We start from the raw sequence: 18,296 nt of genomic DNA on the forward strand, positions 1-18,296 counted from the left end.
GTAATACATCTGGAGGGGGAGTTCTGACCCCGAGGTGTCAGCATTATTACCATCTGGGTGGCTGCAAGCAGCTGCAGACAGACAGACAATTACCTTGGCACTCAGGCCTGGCAGGCAAGGACTTTATGGAAGAAAAGTCGAAGCCGGGTTTTTCCTCCTCACGAAGACTCACTGAAGGTGTTTTACTTTCCAGTGAACACTGGAGACTTGGATGAAGTGACTCGAGGGCATGACCTCAATCACACCACAGTAATGAGGTGTTTTTGGCGTGGTGTCAGCTCCACCACAGACATAAGCCCACTTTCCAAAGAGGGAGAGTCCAAGGTGCTGGGGGCACTTGCTGAACCGCTCTGCTCACCTTTCCCATTTCCAAGGACGAGTCCACTGGGCCTGTGCAAAGTACTGCTCAGGAATTGCTGATAAGTTCATCTGCCTCCAAATGACCAACTTCATGACTGAAATGTGATGGTGATTTCAATCATTGCTTTTGCTCCTCCCCGGAGAAAACTCTGCATTCAAACTAAGTGTTTTTACATAATCAACTAGCTTGTCTGACAAGCAGAGCCAAATGTCATTCTCTTGAGCTTCAAACTGCTTTAGCTCAACTGAGAGTAAATGAGTTTTCACATGTCATGCAGGCAGGAACAGTTACATTCAATAAATACAAGTAAATAAAGCAGCCAAGAAAATACATGGTTTTAAAGGTTAGCTTTTTTTTTAAGAATGTTTTACCTTTTCAATATTCACAAAAAATATCCACTGTTAAAAGGGTAAAAGAAAAAAAAAAGAAATCCATGAAAAATAAGCAGCAATTTGCAATATATTTTTCCATTGTAAAGGGCTTCCTTCATAATTCAGTTGGTAAAGAATCCGCCTGCAATGCAGGAGACGCTGGTTCAATTCCTGAGTCAGGAAGATCCTCTAGAGAAGGGATAGGCTACCCATTCGAGTATTCTTCGGCTTCCCTTAAGGCTCAGCTGGTAAAGAATCTGCCTGCAATGTGGGAGACCTGGGTTGGGAATATCCCCTGGAGAAGGGAAAGGCTACCCACTCCAGTATTCTGGCCTGGAGAATTCCATGGACTGTATAGTCTATGCGGTCGCAAAGAGTCAGGCAAGACTGAGCAAGTTTCACTTTCACTTTCCATTGTAAATATGTGCCCAAAGCTAAACACATGATAACGTGGGTTTGTTCTGGAGTGTGGGTGTGAAGCTGGAGATTCTCCCACTTTCATTTTGTCGCCATGATTTTGAACCGGTTGGCAAGCAGTAAAGGTACTTTACACCTGTCTCCTATCACTTCTGGGTTTGCAGTGATTACATGCCGGGGCATCAGCAACCCATGCTACAGAAGGCACTCTGCTACCCCCATGATGCCTGGAAGCCTCACATGATCTCTGTGGCAAGTGCTCTTAATGCGGGGAAGTGTGGCCACTGAGATAATAGAAGGAAAAACTCATTTCCCCTTTTTAAATTAGGATATCTTTGACATATAAAATTATACTCATTTCAAGTCTACACTACCTTTTAATTCCTTTAATAGAAGTAATGATAACTAGGGAGGCACCACTGAAGAACCACATATTTACTTCTAGGACTGTTTGTACCTTCTTCTTGGAAACACCTTCCAAAAAGGCAAACTAGACACAGACAATGGGGTTTTTTCTACCAATGAAGACTTGAGAGGAGTAGCTTCACTTTTCTCCCACTCATTCACACTAAACCAAGCTTCTCTATCAGGGATGCAGAAAGGGAGACCAGGAATGTCCAGCTAGAAAGAGCTCCCCAGGTCATTCTAATATTACAACTCCTTCCCCTTGGCAATAAGGATCTGCTTGAGTAGATGGACCAGAAAAACAAATAATTTGAGACTGTTGGTAAGAATGAGGTATCAAAGACAGAATCATAGAATCCAGGATGAGAAAGGAGACAATGAGATCATAAAGGGTGCTAAACTCAGAGACTAAGAGAAGGTCAAGTTTTGGGGAGATCTTGATAAACATGGAGGGCAAACAATGGAATAATAGGAAGAGATTTAGCTACCTCTGTTCATTGGATATATTGGGTGTATCTATCTTTCCTGTACTTTATCTTCCTAACTTCACAATAATAAAGCAGAGGAGTGTACTTTGCTGTTATGATCATTTACAAGGGGAATAATAGTGAGATCTAATGTTTCTGAGATAGTAGTTTCAAGATAGTCCTTTTTTTATTACACAATCCTGCCAAAACCCCTTTGGAAGACAGAGTAAGATTTAAACTTGCTAGATAAAATACAGAATGCCCTGTTAAATGTGCATTTAAAATTAAAAAATGAGTAATTATTAGAATACATATTTAGGATTAAATTATATTAAAAATTATATGTTTTCATGTGAAGCTCATTTTTAACTGAACATCCTTTATTTGCATTTATTAAATCTGGGGACCTGGGGAAAATAAAGCTGAATTAAGCAACTAGAACAAAAGATTAATTGGTAAGATTTCTCCTGTAATCCCTATGATTCTAAATAGAAAGCTATTTCATCAAATAATTTATATGCTTCTATGTGGTCATTCGAGCTTATGAGTGACTAATCAAATTCCTCTTTCTTAAAAAGAACCCAAGTGTCAAGAGTCGTTTCCACTCTGATCTAGGTTGAACTTCACTCTTAATCAAAAACTCCCTTCAATTTAACTAACAGGATGACAACCAACAAGGCGTCAACATGATCTGTGGCTCTTTGGCAGTGAATTTGCTGCCAGGACATTTCTGAAAACTTCCATCATTTTTGTCATGTTGCTGGAACAGACTCTGCCTGGTTTCCCCACTGTCATGACTTACTATAACATTTATTCTTAATCTGCATGTATAATGAAACTCATTAGAAAGAAAAGATACAATTTCCCTACCAGTTGGCAATAAATCGAACACAGCATTATTTCCAAGTTTTTTTCACCAAAATTGGGGAGTTTTGGTTTATGAAGGCATACGTAAAATAAAACTTTCATAGAAATATTAGTTGATGTGGGCTTTAGCAGAAAAGTAATTAGTAAAATCTCAACCCATGAAATATAGGTTACCCTGTGCTCAATGACTGCACCAGTGATTCTCAACCCTTGACTTAACTTATAAGTACATGGTGAGTTTTAAAGAGAACGCCAATGCCTAGACCACAGATTCACTAAACCCAGATTTTCTCAGGTATTTCTGGTATTCAGACAGAGCTGAAAATGACAGCCCTATCCAATATACCAATGCATTTTTTGTTATTTAGTATGAACCTGAGTTAGGTTACACATCCAAAAAGAACGACAGCTACTGCTGACATTATTAGAGTTTCTATTTCTAAATTTATCAAGAACGGACTGATGCAATGAGGAAAACAAAACAGGAAAAAGTTAAATTTTAAAGGCTATTTCACGTTTTTTCTTCATAAGGTAATCTGTGTTCTCCTTCCCTTTTAAGGTTTATAATTTTCAAGTTTCTAAATTTGGAGTCATTCTATATCTCATCTATGAACACAGCTCAAGGATTACCATTCTCTAACACATTACTTTACCAAATTAAGCTATTAATGATATGACATAATTTTGAAGAATTATCAAATCTGTGAGTATTAGCCTAGGTGAAATATCAAAGTACTGTTTTTGTTGTTGTTAATTCAGCCCCTTCCTTTTACAGACAAGAAAATTCACTTTCTCTAAGCAGCAGTTCTGAGTGTGCTTATTACTGGACCAAGCTTCATCTGGGAACATCCTCAGAATAGCTCCAGACCAACCACACAGGAGATTCTGGGGCCTAGAAATCTGTGCTTTAGTAGGCCTTCCAGGTACTTTGATATACACTGAAGCTTGAGACATCCATTCACATGCTTGTACTACCCCACTCTCTTTACCTTTGGCAGTTTTTCACTGGGTCTTTTTAGCTATTAGGAATGCCTGATTTGGGCTTCCCTGATAGCTCAGCTGGTAAAGAATTCACCTGCAACGCAGGAGACCTGGGTTCAATCCCTGGGTTGGGAAGATCCCCTGGAGAAGGGAAAGGCTACCCACTCCAGTATTCTGGCCTGGAGAATTCCAAGGACTGTATAGTCCATGGGGTCACAAAGAGTAGGACAGGACTAAGTGACTTTAACTTTCACTGCCTGATTCAGTGCTAGGAGTCTTGGGGCTGGGAAGAAAGAGTCTGCCCTCCTAGCTTCTTCATCCCTAAATTGAGCTCCATGAGGAAGCTGCTTCTGGAAACAATGGGATCTTAGCACAGATCCGAAGACCAGATGACAAGAGGAGGAGCTGGAGAGGATCATAGAGTACAGCTGGTCCATGGATGGAAACCCGACTCCCACCTTGATAAAACAAGTGCCAGCCAAGCTGGGGGTGAGGGGGGTGCTTTTCTGGGGATTCTGTGAGGCCGTTAAATTATCATTTCCTGGAAGGCAGGAGTGACTCTGTTGTTCGTCATTAAGTGGTGTTTAACTCTTTGTGACCCCATGTACTGCAACACGCCATACACTCATCTGCTGGCTCAGATGGTGAAGAATCTGCCCGCAATGCAAAACACCAAAGTGTGATCCCTGGGTAGGGAAGATCCCCTTGAGAAGGGAGTGGCTACCCACTCCAGTATTCTGGCCTGGAGAATTCCATGGCAGAGGAGCCCAGCGAGCTACAGTCTGTGGGGTCACAAAGAGTCTGACACGACTGAGCACTCTCTACAAACACCAAAACAAAGCCCCACCAAAGCTCTGCTCTTTGCTCCTTTCCCTTTTCTAGCAGGTGTGCTCCTATTAAAACCTTCCAGATACATTCAACACTCCCTCCACTGTGAGGACCTCTGCGAAAACCCCTTCCCCACATCCGCACTCAGTAAGATGAAGCATTCCTGCTCAAACTCACTTGCCACTTTTGTGGTACTTTTTCAAGTTAAAAATGTCTGCCTCTACCACGAGATTTCAAATTTCTCAAAAGCAAGGACAGTCTCATGGCAGATACTCGGCAGATACTTGGCTGGATGACTGAATTACAAATAATTAGTCAAAGATATGTCTGGATGCTGACTATAGGTATTAGTGTTATCAACAGTCAGATGTTACACTGTTATCCCCTCCCCCTTTTTTTTCAGTGTTTACATAGAAAAATCAGGCATGAGAAGATAGTATATACAATTTTCAATAAATTTAGAATCTGTAATTAGTATTACTTTACAGAACTTCTAAATATGCTATGTCACCATAAAAATGTTTCTATTCAAAGTTGGGCTTTAAAAAATAAAATATATAATTTCAAAAATGAAAGATGGCCTTTTTTTGAGAAATAAAAACTTCCAAATGTTAGCATTTATTTCTGGAATGTTAAAGATGATTTTTAAAAAAAATATCTCTCTACCATATGTTCAGTCACATCATGTGAGATTTTTAATTTTCTTTCATAACAGAATGAAGTTTCACAAGTCTACTATGCTTGGTAATGAACTGTGACTGTCTTGAAACATACTGAAAAATATTTATACTGTCACAGAAAATGACAGGAATGACCACTCTGAAAAAAATATAGAATATAGGTTAAAACAAAACAAGAAGGATTTCCATGAAAGAGGGGAAGAACTGATTCAGATCTCAAACTGTAATAGAGATTATAGATTATTCCTTTGAGACATTTCTAGTGTTCGAATATTTCCATTTGATTTTTAAAATAGGCTCGTTTCTCTGGAGAAATTCTCCATCTTGTCATATATTTTTCTGAACATATTAATCACAGTTATGACATCGTCTGTGCTTGATAATGTGCGGGGACGTCTATGAGTCTATTTTTATCATTTGTTTTTTGGTCTTGCTTTCTGGTGCAGGTGGCAGGTGTTTTTTAAAGAGATTAACATATATGAAAGATACATGAAATACAAATGAAAAGTAATAGAAGCTCTGGAAAAGACTATCTTCCTCCAGACTGAACTCACGCTAATCTCCAGTGAGCAGATCAAATGGGGATATTTTAATGTAATCAGTGGCTGAGCTGCCCTAGGCTGCATCATAGTTTTCATGAGGTTTTAGCCTCTGGTCTGCCTTCACTTCTAGCATTTGGTTCTTCAGACATCTCAGATGATGATCTAGAGTGTTTACTGCGGTCCCTCCTCCTTGTCACGGAACGATCTCCTGTTTCTTCTTTACCTTCTTTACCGTGATACAGTGAAAACACCAAAAACTCCATTCATCTTAGCCATGCACCTCTGCAGCTTAATACACTTAGCAAATGCCTCATAAGGAAAACTCCTGAGTGCAGGTCATCCTTTCCTGCCCCTCATTCTCTCCAGGCTCCTGATTCTGCAATTTTTGGCCGGATTTTCCATTCAGCCAAGAGGTCAATCAAAACAAACTGGAAATTATTAAAGGACTGATAATGAGCATCAATACAGAACTCAATGAGCAATCAAAATAGAACTAAGACTAAATGACTGTGGAAATGATTGTAGCCAAGAGGATAATCTTAGCAGTATAATTATAAAGTAAAACAAAAGTTGGGAATTGGGGATAGAAGGTATAACAAGGTCAAGAAAGTGCTTATTTTCTCAACTTTCATAATTAAAAAATCTATTATTCACTAAATTTGAAATATAAACATTGAAAAAAAATGACTTGAATTTCTGAGTATACATAATGTTTCACCTGAGCCCTAGCAAGATCTTTTAGAGTTTCACATCATTTGCAGTGAAGGAAAAATTTTTGCAAGTTTTAGCAATTCCTTTTCTATCACTGTAGTTACATATTTTTCATTTAGATACAAATAAAATTAAGTTCAACAATTTCATTTTTAAATATATGACTCCATTTTCACATAAACAGTGGGACCTGTTATCTTTTTGCCTATATCTATCAGACTTTCGATTTTGTGTATTCACAAAGATTCACAGGGTGATTATTGTTGGTTTGTCAGAAAGCCGTGTCAGATTCTCTTTTGCAACCCCGTGGACTGTAATCCGCCAGGCTCCTCTATCTTCCTCTTTCCCAAGCAAGAATACTGGAGTGTACTGCCACTCCCTCTTCTAGGGGATCTTCCCAACCCAGGGATCGAATCCACATGCCCTGCGCTGGCAGCAGATTTTTTTTTTACCACTGAGCCACCAGGAAAACCTGGAGTGATGCTTACCTCATGATAATATATTTATTCCAGAGTGGTAGATTTTTAGGGTTTTTTTCACCTTTCTCCTTTATTCTTTTCTATAGTTCCTTTTCTTCTGAAGAAGATACATTATTTTGATATTTGCTGAAATGGAAGGCTACCTTTTCCTGTCCTAAAGAATCAGTAACTTATAAATCATAAGCCCCACCTTCCAGTGGACTCTTAAACACTGAGATTTTTGTCTCATTTATTGTTCTAGCAACAACTGCTAGCACACGTGTGGCCCAAACATAGAACATACTCACTTACTCAGTAAGTAAAAGTTACAAGTAAAAACCATTTAGTTCATATTCTTTATCTAAGCTGAAACTCAAATCCTTTGACAAATTAATGACTACTATCCTCAATTACTGAGGAAGAACTGGGGTTCAGAAACTAACGGATTGTAAAAAGATTACACAGCTAGTTCATATCAGAATAGAAACACAAACCTGTTTTCCATTTAAGTTCTCCACTTCTGCGGTTTTCTTTACTCCAAAAGCCTGTGCTTCACTCATTTCAGTATAGTTAAACTATCTATTTCTCCTTTTTCACATACTCTGAAAAACACTTTTTTTTTCCAATCCTGTTTTCTCTTAGCTTTAACTAGTATAGTTACTTATTGGTAAGGATCACACATTTGTTTGTCTGCCCTCAATATTCCATCTCACAGTCTCTCAATATGTTAAAGAAAATATTTCAATTCGGGAAGTGGAAATCTAACTGAAGTCGTTAAATCAGCAAATGGCATATGAAGGCACTGGACCTTATACTTAAGAGATATAAAGACACTATATAAATCACAGAGCTAAAAATAGACAACTGACTCAAAGTCCCAAATCTGCCTCAATCTGAGTTCACTTAAATGTATATACTTGGAATACCTGAATAAGTACAGCTTCTCTCATTGTGTGGAAGAGCATCTGAATGTATAAAACCTTAAACACCACTGTGATAAAGTCAAAGAATCTGACTTTTTCATCTGAATCAACGCTGAACACTTACCCACTCTTTATCAGAATTCATATATCATTCAAGAGTACCTCTCGCTCTGTGTAACACATTGGTTCTGCCACTTGAATTAGTCATATTTTTTCTACACTTGCAGTGTCTTTATTCTGCACAAGAACTTATTTCTAAGCTCACTGCATTAGATATCTAACTTCCCACTGTCCATCCATTTCTCCAGTTTTTGTGCAGAGTATGGTCTCCCTTTTCACCAGGAACTGATTCTTTTCTGGTGTTCCTCCCAGTGTGGACTGGATCTGCACACTTTCACATCCACCTCCAGCAATCAAAAACCCAGGAGGGAGAAAATATAATGCTCTCTGTCCAACCAAGTCAAAGCCTCTTTCCTGGAGACAGCACAAACTACAGAGATAAATACTTCAGGTTTTACAGGATAAACTCTGGAAGGCAATACACCTAAAATAGTAACAGAGGTTACTGATGGGTCATGAAACTAACTAGTGTTTACATGACTCTGTATACTCTGTATTTGCCGATTCTTTTCCTACAATGAGCATCATTTATTTCTTCCTTCAAAAAAACAAGCTGTTAAACTCAGCACCATAAAATAATGCATTGTACAATCACATGCTAATGTATCCAAATCTTGGATAAAATGAATGACTTTTAGGAAACTGTGTTTAACGAAACTGATTCACAATGGGTTAGAGAGCCGAAACAATCACAAACAAGGAAGAAATTGTGAGCTGTCTAAGAGTTACTTAGCCCATTCCTTACGGCCACCAACACCAACAATAAATATCAGGCTCAAATGACTTTGGAGTTGATTTCTGTCAATATACCAAAAATGTAAAAACTTCCCATACCCATTTTAAATTTTTCAGACAGTAAATCAGCATAACACTGATTTGAAAATGTAAACAAACAAAAATAAAACAAATTAAACTTACTTGTATAATGCTGGCCAAAATGTTACTTAGCAAAAAACACTAATCAAATAGAGCCAGCAAAATATTTATTATAAACCAGCATAATCTAGTGAGTTTCACTAAAAATTCAAGATTAAATATTTTAAATATCCAAGTATATTAATCACCAAATTAATAAGCCAATGAAGAAAAATAATAGGGCAATATTTATGGAGCCCAAAGAAGTATGAGATGTTAAATAATATTGTAAAATTTTTGAAAATTTTAAAAACTACAATAAAAGATGTATGTAACTTCATAATCCAAGACATGATACTTAAATTTTTTTCTTAAATTCAAGTTCTTTATTGGAATGTAGCTTATTTACAATATTCTTTTCATTTCAGGTGTTCAGTTCAGTCCAGTTACTCAGTCACACGCCAGGCCTCCCTGTCCATCACCAACTTCCGGAGTTTACTCAAATTCATGTCCATCGAGTCGGTGATGCCATCCAGCCATCTCATCCTCTCTCGTCCCCTTCTCCTCCTGCCCCCAATCCCTCCCAGCATCAGGGTCTTTTCCAATGAGTCAACTCTTCGCATGAAGTGGCCAAAGTATTGGAGTTTCAGCTTTAGCATCAGTCCTTCCAATGAACACCCAGGACTGATCTCCTTCAAGATGGACTGGTTGGATCTCCTTGCAGTCCAAGGGAATCTCAAGAGTCTTCTCCAACACCACAGTTCAAAAGCATCAATTCTTCAGCACTCAGCTTTCTTTATAGTCCAACTCTCACATCCATACATGACCACTGGAAAAACCACAGCCTTGACCAGACAGACCTTTGTTGGCAAAGTAATGTCTCTGCTTTTTAATATGTCATCTAGGTTAGTCATAACTTTCCTTCCAAGGAGTAAGTGTCTTTTAATTTCATGGCTGCAATCACCATCTACAGTGATTTTGGAGCCCAAAAACATAAGGTCAGCCACTGTTTCCCCATCTATTTCCCATGAAGTGATGGGACCAGATGCCGTGATCTTAGTTTTTTGAATGCTGAGCTTTAAGCCAACTTTTTCACTCTCCTCTTTCACTTTCATCAAGAGGCTTTTTAGTTCCTCTTCACTTTCTGCCATAAGGGTGGTGTCATCTGTAAATCTGAGGTTGTACAGCAGAGTAACTCAATATTTTTATAGATGATGCTCCATTTAAAGTTACTAAAAAAATAATGGTTATATTTCTGTGAACTTTATAATATATCCTTGTTGCTTATCTTTTTTATACATAGTGGTTTGTACCCCTTAATCCCATACCCTTATCTTGTCCTTCCCCATTCCCTCTCACCACTGGTACCACTATTTTTATCTGTGAGTCTGTTTTTTTTAATATACATTTGTTTTACAGACTTCATATATAAGTGATAACATACAGTATCTGTCTTTCTGTGTCTGTGTCTATTTAATATTTAATAAAGCATATGACTCCCTAGGTCCATCTGCTCCTGCTGCTGCTGCTAAGTCACTTCAGTCGTGTATGACTGCAACCCCATAGACGGCAGCCCACCAGGCTCCCCCGTCCCTGGGATTCTCCAGGCAAGAACACTGGAGTGGGTTGCCATTTCCTTCTCCTAGGTCCATCTGCATTGTTGCAAACAGCAGAATTTCATTCTTTTTATTCATTCATTCATTCTTATTATTCAACTACTAGTTGAATAATATTCCATTCTCTGTGTGTGTGTGTGTGTGTGTGTATACACACGGCATCTCCTGTATCCCTTTATCCATTGATGAACATTGGGTTGCTTCTATATCTTGCCTGTTATAAATAATGCTACTTGGAATACTTGGGTGCATGTATCTTTTTGAATTAAGAGTTTTTGCTTTCTTCAGATATATACTCAGGGGTGGAACTGCTGGATCATATGGTAGTCCTATTTCTAGTTTTTGGAGAACCCTCCACACTGTGTTGTTACATTCCCACCAACAGTGTACAAGGGTTCCCTTTCCTCCACTCCCTCACCAATATTTGTTATTAGTAAACTTTACAATGATACCCATTCTGAGAGGTGTGAGGTGATATGTCATTGTGGTTTTGATTTGCATTTCTCTGATGGTTAGTGATGTTGAGCATCTTTCCACGTACCTGTTCACCATACACGTGTCTTCTTTGGAAAAATGTCTGTTCATGTCTTGTGCCCATTTTTTGACTAGGCTGTTTGTAGGTTTTTTGACACTGAGTATATGGTTGTTTGTATGTTTTGGATATTAACCCATTATCTTATCATATCATTTGCAAATATTTTCTCCCATTCATTAGGTTCTTCATTTCATTGATGGTTTCTTTTGCTGTGTAAAAGCATTTAAGTTCAATTAGGTCCCACCTGTTTATTTTTGCTTTTCTTTTTCCTCAGGAGAAAGACCCAAAAACCTATTGCTACATTCTATATCAGAATGAATTCCTTACATAATCTTCTAGAAGTTTTGTGGTTTTAGGTCTTATATTTAGGTCTTTAAACTATTTTTACTTTATTTTTGTATATGGTATGAGGAAATATTCTAATCTCAGTCTTTTACATGTAGCTATCCAGTTTCCCCAGCAACATTTATTGAAGAGACGGTCTTCTCTCCATTATACATTCTTACCTGCTTTGTCATAGGTTAAATGACCATAGGTACATGGGTTTATTTCTGGGACATGACACTAAATTTTGAAACACCATTAAATTTGATGATAAGAAAAATGCTTTTAGATTACAATATTCTGGAAGTACTATAATGACAACATAAATAATTAAGATTATACATCTGAAAGGTAGAGTAAAAAATATAATTGCTTGTATCTAGATGGCATAGATAGAAAACACAAAATGATCAACTAGAAAACTAGAAGAGAATGAGACTTCAAAGACTGGTTAAAGTTAATAATTTTTTAATCAGCTTATTTCATATAAATAATGGAGATTTATAATATAAAACAAGAAAATCACAACAGCAACAATGTATTTTTCTTAAATGTATAAAAGCTATTAATGTTTGCATAATTACTAAAAGTGAGAAATATTAAGGGAAACTGATTTAATGTAAAGATATAAACTCTTGCTACTGAAGAAACATATGTTGAAAAAAATGTAAATTCTCCCTACATTAAAGCCAAATGTAATGCAATCACAATCAAAATCTCAACAAAATTATTTCTTGGCAAAGTTACCTATGTACTTATGAGAGAATATCTACAAACAATTAAAGCAAAGTTAAAGATAATGTTCTGAGAAAAGAGACAGAGTGTCTTCATAAGATATTAAAACATAGTAAAGCTTAACATCAGTAAAAGAGGGTGTTGGACTTCATCCAGGAAAGACAAAAGTGATTGGTGCTTATCTTTCTGGCTTACTTCACTCTGTATAATGGGCTCCAGTTTCTAGCCTCCAACTAATAAAAATAAATGAAAAAAAAAAGAAAGAAAGACAAAAGTGAAAAGTATCAACCATGCTCTCCCACTGTGAACTCTAAAACCAGACAAAACTTATGAAGTCACTGTTTTTAGGTATTCAACAACAGGCAACACAAAACAGATCATGGACAAAAGAAAAACATGTGAGGTGAGCCCCCTGTTACCTTTCCTTCCTGTTTTGAATCCTTCTCGGGACTGTGAAACAAGAAGTGGAACCCAAGCAGAACAGTCTAACTGAGATGACTACAAGATCATGTTTAAATTTCAGCCAATCCATAAGAGAATTATCTTCTTGACCACTTCAGGCATTCATAAGAGACCACAAAAGATCATACATTAGTAATAATGCTGACAGACTAGAGTAGGACCATGACCTAGGATTAAGAACAAAACCAAAACATTCCCACACAAGTGACTCAAAAAAACAAACCCTGACAAGATCAAGAGGATATGCTGGAATATCACTGCCTTCATGAACAAAATTCAACATTCCCCCTACAACGTACAATTATAATTTCCAGCATATAATTAAAAAAAATAAGCATTAAGAGAAAGGAAAATATGACTAAAAATTGCTAAATAAAATAGCCAATTAGAGGACTTCCATTTTCCAGGCTAGCATATAAGGAACTTACAAATCTCTACTGCATCCTAACAAGTTAAAAACTGAACAAACTGAAAAATCAACAACTCTTCTCAGATCTCCTTGGGAGGTCAAGTCACAGGGCAGACTGCTGTCCCCAACACTGGAGAGACAAACAGGTGGTTACAGAGAAGCATTAACTTACTAAAGCTGAAACCCACAAACAGAAACCTCCATGAGGTCCAGTGCCAGGACAGTCAAAACTGAACTTTAACACAGGAACTGCCAAACGCTCAGTGCAGACAAGGCTGAAGAGTAAAAACTCCAGAGAAGAAATGAGGAAGGGAAGCTCTCACACTCTTACTTTAATTACTTCCTGTAATTCCACCAGGTTTCCACAGTAAATATTGAAGAGAAAGTCCTCTTAGGCTCCTGGCATGGGAAGGGAGAAAGCAGTCATTTTGAAATATGCCAGAGCATTCTCTAATTTTTAACCACACTAGCCCTCCTCACCATAAACTACCTTAGCAGTGCCTAACCAACGTGGAGGAAGGAAATATTCCAGTTCAGCCAGCCCTAGCTTTTCCACAGGAGGGAAGGGAAATCCTGGATTTCAGAGCCCCTCGGTCATTTGGGCCCACTTAAGGCTGGGGAAAAAAACTGATAAGCACTTAGGAAGTTCACATCCCAGGGCCACTGGCTCACTAAAAACCTGAGATATAATCTTAAGATGAACAAATGCTTCTCTTACCTCCACACCTTACCACCACATTACTAAAAACCTATTAACAAGTGTTCCTTTCAGTTCGCACATCACAGAATAATATTCATAATCACTTAAATATCAACGGTACAAACACCAATTAACTGTATTGGTATTACAATTGTATTGGGACTGTCAGAGTGGATAAAAAATAAGACCTAATTATACGTTATCTACAAGGAATCCATTTAAAAACACATATATAGGTTAAAAGTAAAGGGGTAGGGAACAGCAACAACAAAAATCTATACTTATACACACCATGTTAATACGGCTCCCCTGGTCCTCAGCAGTAAAGAGTCTGTGTGCCAATGCAGGAGACAGAGATTCAACCCCCTGGGTTGGGAAGAGTCCCTGGAGAAGGAAATGGCAACCCACTCCAGTATTCTTGCCTGGGATATCCTACGGACAAAGCAGTCTGGCAGACTACAGTCCACAGGGTCACAAAAGAGTTCGACTCTTTTTGTGGAATGACTTAGCAACTAAACCACAAAAACTATGTTAATACTAATTGAGAGAAAGTAGGAATAGCTATATTAATTTCAGACACAGCAGACTTCAGAGTAAGGAAACTTATCAGGGATAAAGAGGGCATTCCATAATGATAAAAGGGTCAATTCTCTAAGAATATACAGTTCTTGATGTGTATGTGTCTGGCAACAGCATCAAACTATATAAGGCAAAAACTGACAGACCTGCAAGGAAAAATAAATTAGCTCACTATGATAGTTGGAGACTTAAACATCACTCAGAAATGGACAGCTACAGCAGGTAGAAAATTAATAAGAACATAGTTGAACTTAAAGAAGATATCAATCAACTGGATATGACTGACATCTATATAACACCACTCCTTCTAGAATCAGCATAATATGCCTTTTTCTCAAGCTCACATGGAATACTCACTAACAGAGATCACATTCTAGGCCATAAAACACATCACAACAACTTTAAAAGAATATAAATTATTCTATGCCTTTTCTCAGAGCACAATGGAATTAAACTATAAATCAATAAAAGACATCAGGAAAATCCCCAAATACCTAGAGATTAAGCGACATATTTCTAAATAACACAACTGGTCAATGATGAAATCTTAAGTTTTAAACACTAAATATGAAAAGTTTTTAATTATCAAAATTTGTGAGATGTGGCAAAAGTAGTGCTTAGTGGCAATTTTATAGCATTGAGTGCATATATTTGAAAAGAAGATATGTCTAAAATCAATAATCTAAGCTTTTATTTTAGGAAACTAGCAAAAGAAGAGAAAATTAAATTCAAGGTAAGCAGAAGAAATAATTTTCTTTGAAAAGATCAATAGAATTGATAAGCCTTCAGCCAAGTTAATTAAGAAAAAAGAGAGATGACACAAATTCTAATAGAAATGAAAGAAGTGACATCACTATAGATCCCACTGACATTAAAAGACAAAGGAATATGAACAACTGTGTCTACAAATTTGATAACCTAGATGAAATGGACTTATTCCTTGAAAGATGCAATCTTCCCAAATGGACACAAGGATAAATAAATAATGTGAATAGGCTTACATCTGTTACAGAGACTGAATAATAACCTTCCAAAACAGAAAGCATGAGGCCCAGATGAATTCTACCAAATAATTAAGGAAAAAATAATATCACTTCTCTACAATTTCTTTCAGAATGTCAGAGAGAATACGTCCTAACTTATTCTATGAGGCCAAAATTATTCTAACACCAGACCAAACAAAGACAATTAAGAAAAAAAAAAAAAAAACTGCAGACCAGTAACTCTCATGACCATACCCTTAAAGATCCTCAAAAAATTTTACTAAACTGAATCCAACAAGGTGTAAAAAGAATCATATACCCATAACCAAGTGAGTTTTATCCCATGTATCCAAACCTGGTTCAAAATTTTAAAAATATATCAATATAATCCTCACATCAATAGGTTAAAGAAGAAAAATTACATGATAATAGATGCAGAAAAAGCGTTTCACAAAATCCACACACACTCATAAAAATCCTCAGCAAGCTAGCAATAGGAAATGACTTCCTCAACCTGATCAAGAATATCTACAAAAAACCTATAGCTAATATCATACCTAAAGTTAAGAAAAACAGGAGTTTTTCCATTTTTATTAGGACAAAGGCAAGGATATCCATCTTATTACTCCTTTTCAACATTTTACTAGAGGTCTTACGTAATGAAATATGACAAGAAAAGGTTTCCCTGGTGGTGCAGTGGTAAAGAATCCACCTACCGATGCAGCCGACAGGGGTTTGATCTCTGATCTAAGAAGATGCCACGTGCCATGGAGCAACTACGCCCATGTGCCACGACTATCGAGCCTGTGCTCTAGAGCCTAGGAGCCACAATAGTGGGCCCATGAGCCAAACCACGGAAGTCGATGCACTCTCGAGAGACTGCCCTGCAACAGGAGAAGCCGCTGCAGTGAGAATCCCATGCATCGCAACTAGAGAAGAGCCTGCACAGCAATGAAGATCCAGCACAACCAAAAATAAATAAAAGACAAGAAAAGCAACTAAAAGGCGTGTATATAGTATATATAAATACATTATATATATAAAGAAGGAAGAAACAAAACTGTATTTACAGATTACATAGTCATAAATGTAGAAAATCCCAAAGAAACAACCAAAAATCAAAACAAAACCCTTTTGGAACTGATAAGTGATTACAGTAAAGTCTGGGGATAAAAAGCTAATATACAAATATTAATTTTCCTGCATACCAGTAATGACCAAGTAGAATTTAAAATTAAAAATGTAATACTGTTTCCATTTGCAGCTCCCCCCCAAAATGAAAGCTTTAGGTATAAATCTAACAATATATGTATAAAATTTATATGAAAAAAATTACACAATCCTCACATGAGAAATAGAATTGAGTAGGTAGAGAGATATTCCATTTTATGAAAAGGAATATCATGAGATCCCCAAAATAGGAAGATTCAAAATTGTGAAGATGTCAATTCTTCATAACTTGATATACAGAAATAAAGAGTCACTCAGCATGTCCAACTCTTTGCAATCCCAAGGACTGTAGCTCACCCGGCTCTTCTGTCCATGAAATTCTTCAGGCAAGAATACTAGAGCAGGTTGCCATTCCCTCCTCCAGGAGATCTGCCCAACCCAGGGATCAAACCCAGGTCTCCCACATTGCAAGCAGATTCTTTACCATCTGAGCCACCAGGTAAGCCCATGATATATAGATTCAATGCAATCTAAATCAAAATTCTATCAAGTTATTTTATGGATAGCAACAATTTCTGAAGTTTACATGGAGAGGCAAAAGATCCACAATACCCAACACTTACTATAAAGCTGCAGTATTCGAGACAACGTGGTACTGGCAAAAGAACAGACAAACAGACCAATGGAATAGGACAGAAACCCCACGAAAATATAGTCAACTATTCCTTGACCAAGGATCAAAGGCACTACAATGCAGGAAAGATAACCTTAACAAACAACGCTGGACCAACGGAACATATATGTGTCAAAAAAAAAACAATCAGTGTAGACACAGATCTTAAACATATCACAAAAATGAACACAAACTGGATCAGAGGTCTACATGTAACAAGTAAACCTACAAAGTTTCTAGAAGATAACATGAGAGAGAAAATCTAGATGACCTTGGGTATGGTGATGACACTTTATATACAACACCAAAAACATGATCCATGAAAGAAAGTTAATAAGCTTTGCAAAAGACAATGTCAAGGCAATTCCCCGGCAATCCAGTGATTAGGACTCTGCACTCTCACAGCTGAGGGCCCAGGTTCAATCCCTGGTAAGGGAAGTAAAAGACTAAGCTGTGCAGCCAAAAAAAAAAGAAAAAGAAAATGTCAAGAGAATGAAAAGTCAAGACATATATTAGAGGAAAGTATTTTGCGAAGGACACGAACTGATACAGGACTGTCATTCAAAATATACAAAGAACCCTTAAAACAATAAAAAAGAAATTTAAAAATCAACCAAAACCTTAACAGATCTCTCATCAAAGAAGACATACAGATGACAAATAAGCATATGAAAAGACGTTCCACATCATATGCCACGAGGTAAGTGGATATTAAAAGAACAATGATATATCACTTTCTGCCTATTAGAATTGCCAAAATTGAAAACACTGACACCATCAAATACTCAGAAGGATATGGAACTACAGGAATTCTCATTCATTGCTGGTGGAAATGCAAAATGGACAGTGTGGAAGAGAGTTTGGTGGTTTCTTACAAAACTAAATATTGTCATATTTATGCTATATGATCCAGCAACCATACTTCTTGATATTTATGCAAATGACATGGAAACTTATGTCCATACCATAGCCTGTCCATGAATGTTTACATCAGCTTTAGTTATAATTTCCTAAATTTGGAAGAGATCAAGATTCTCTTTGGTAGATAGATAAACAAACTGCAGTACATCCAGATAATAGAGAATTACTCATCTCTTTTTTAAAAAATGAACTATCAAGCCAGG

At 37.2% G+C, this 18,296-nt stretch overlaps 1 long non-coding RNA gene across 2 annotated transcripts in view; it reads right to left on the reverse strand.

Annotated features, from left to right (window-relative positions):
* Positions 1–11,760: 11,760 nt before the first annotated feature.
* The window catches only part of LOC122699836, a 74,882-nt gene continuing 68,346 nt past the window's right edge, over positions 11,761–18,296 (reverse strand). For both annotated transcript variants that reach the window (XR_006342689.1, XR_006342688.1), the window contains one exon: positions 11,761–12,429. This is a non-coding gene — a long non-coding RNA (uncharacterized LOC122699836). The remainder of the gene's footprint in view (positions 12,430–18,296) is intronic.

Source organism: Cervus elaphus, chromosome 9 (assembly GCF_910594005.1).
Source record: "Cervus elaphus chromosome 9, mCerEla1.1, whole genome shotgun sequence".
Lineage (NCBI taxonomy): Eukaryota > Metazoa > Chordata > Mammalia > Artiodactyla > Cervidae > Cervus > Cervus elaphus.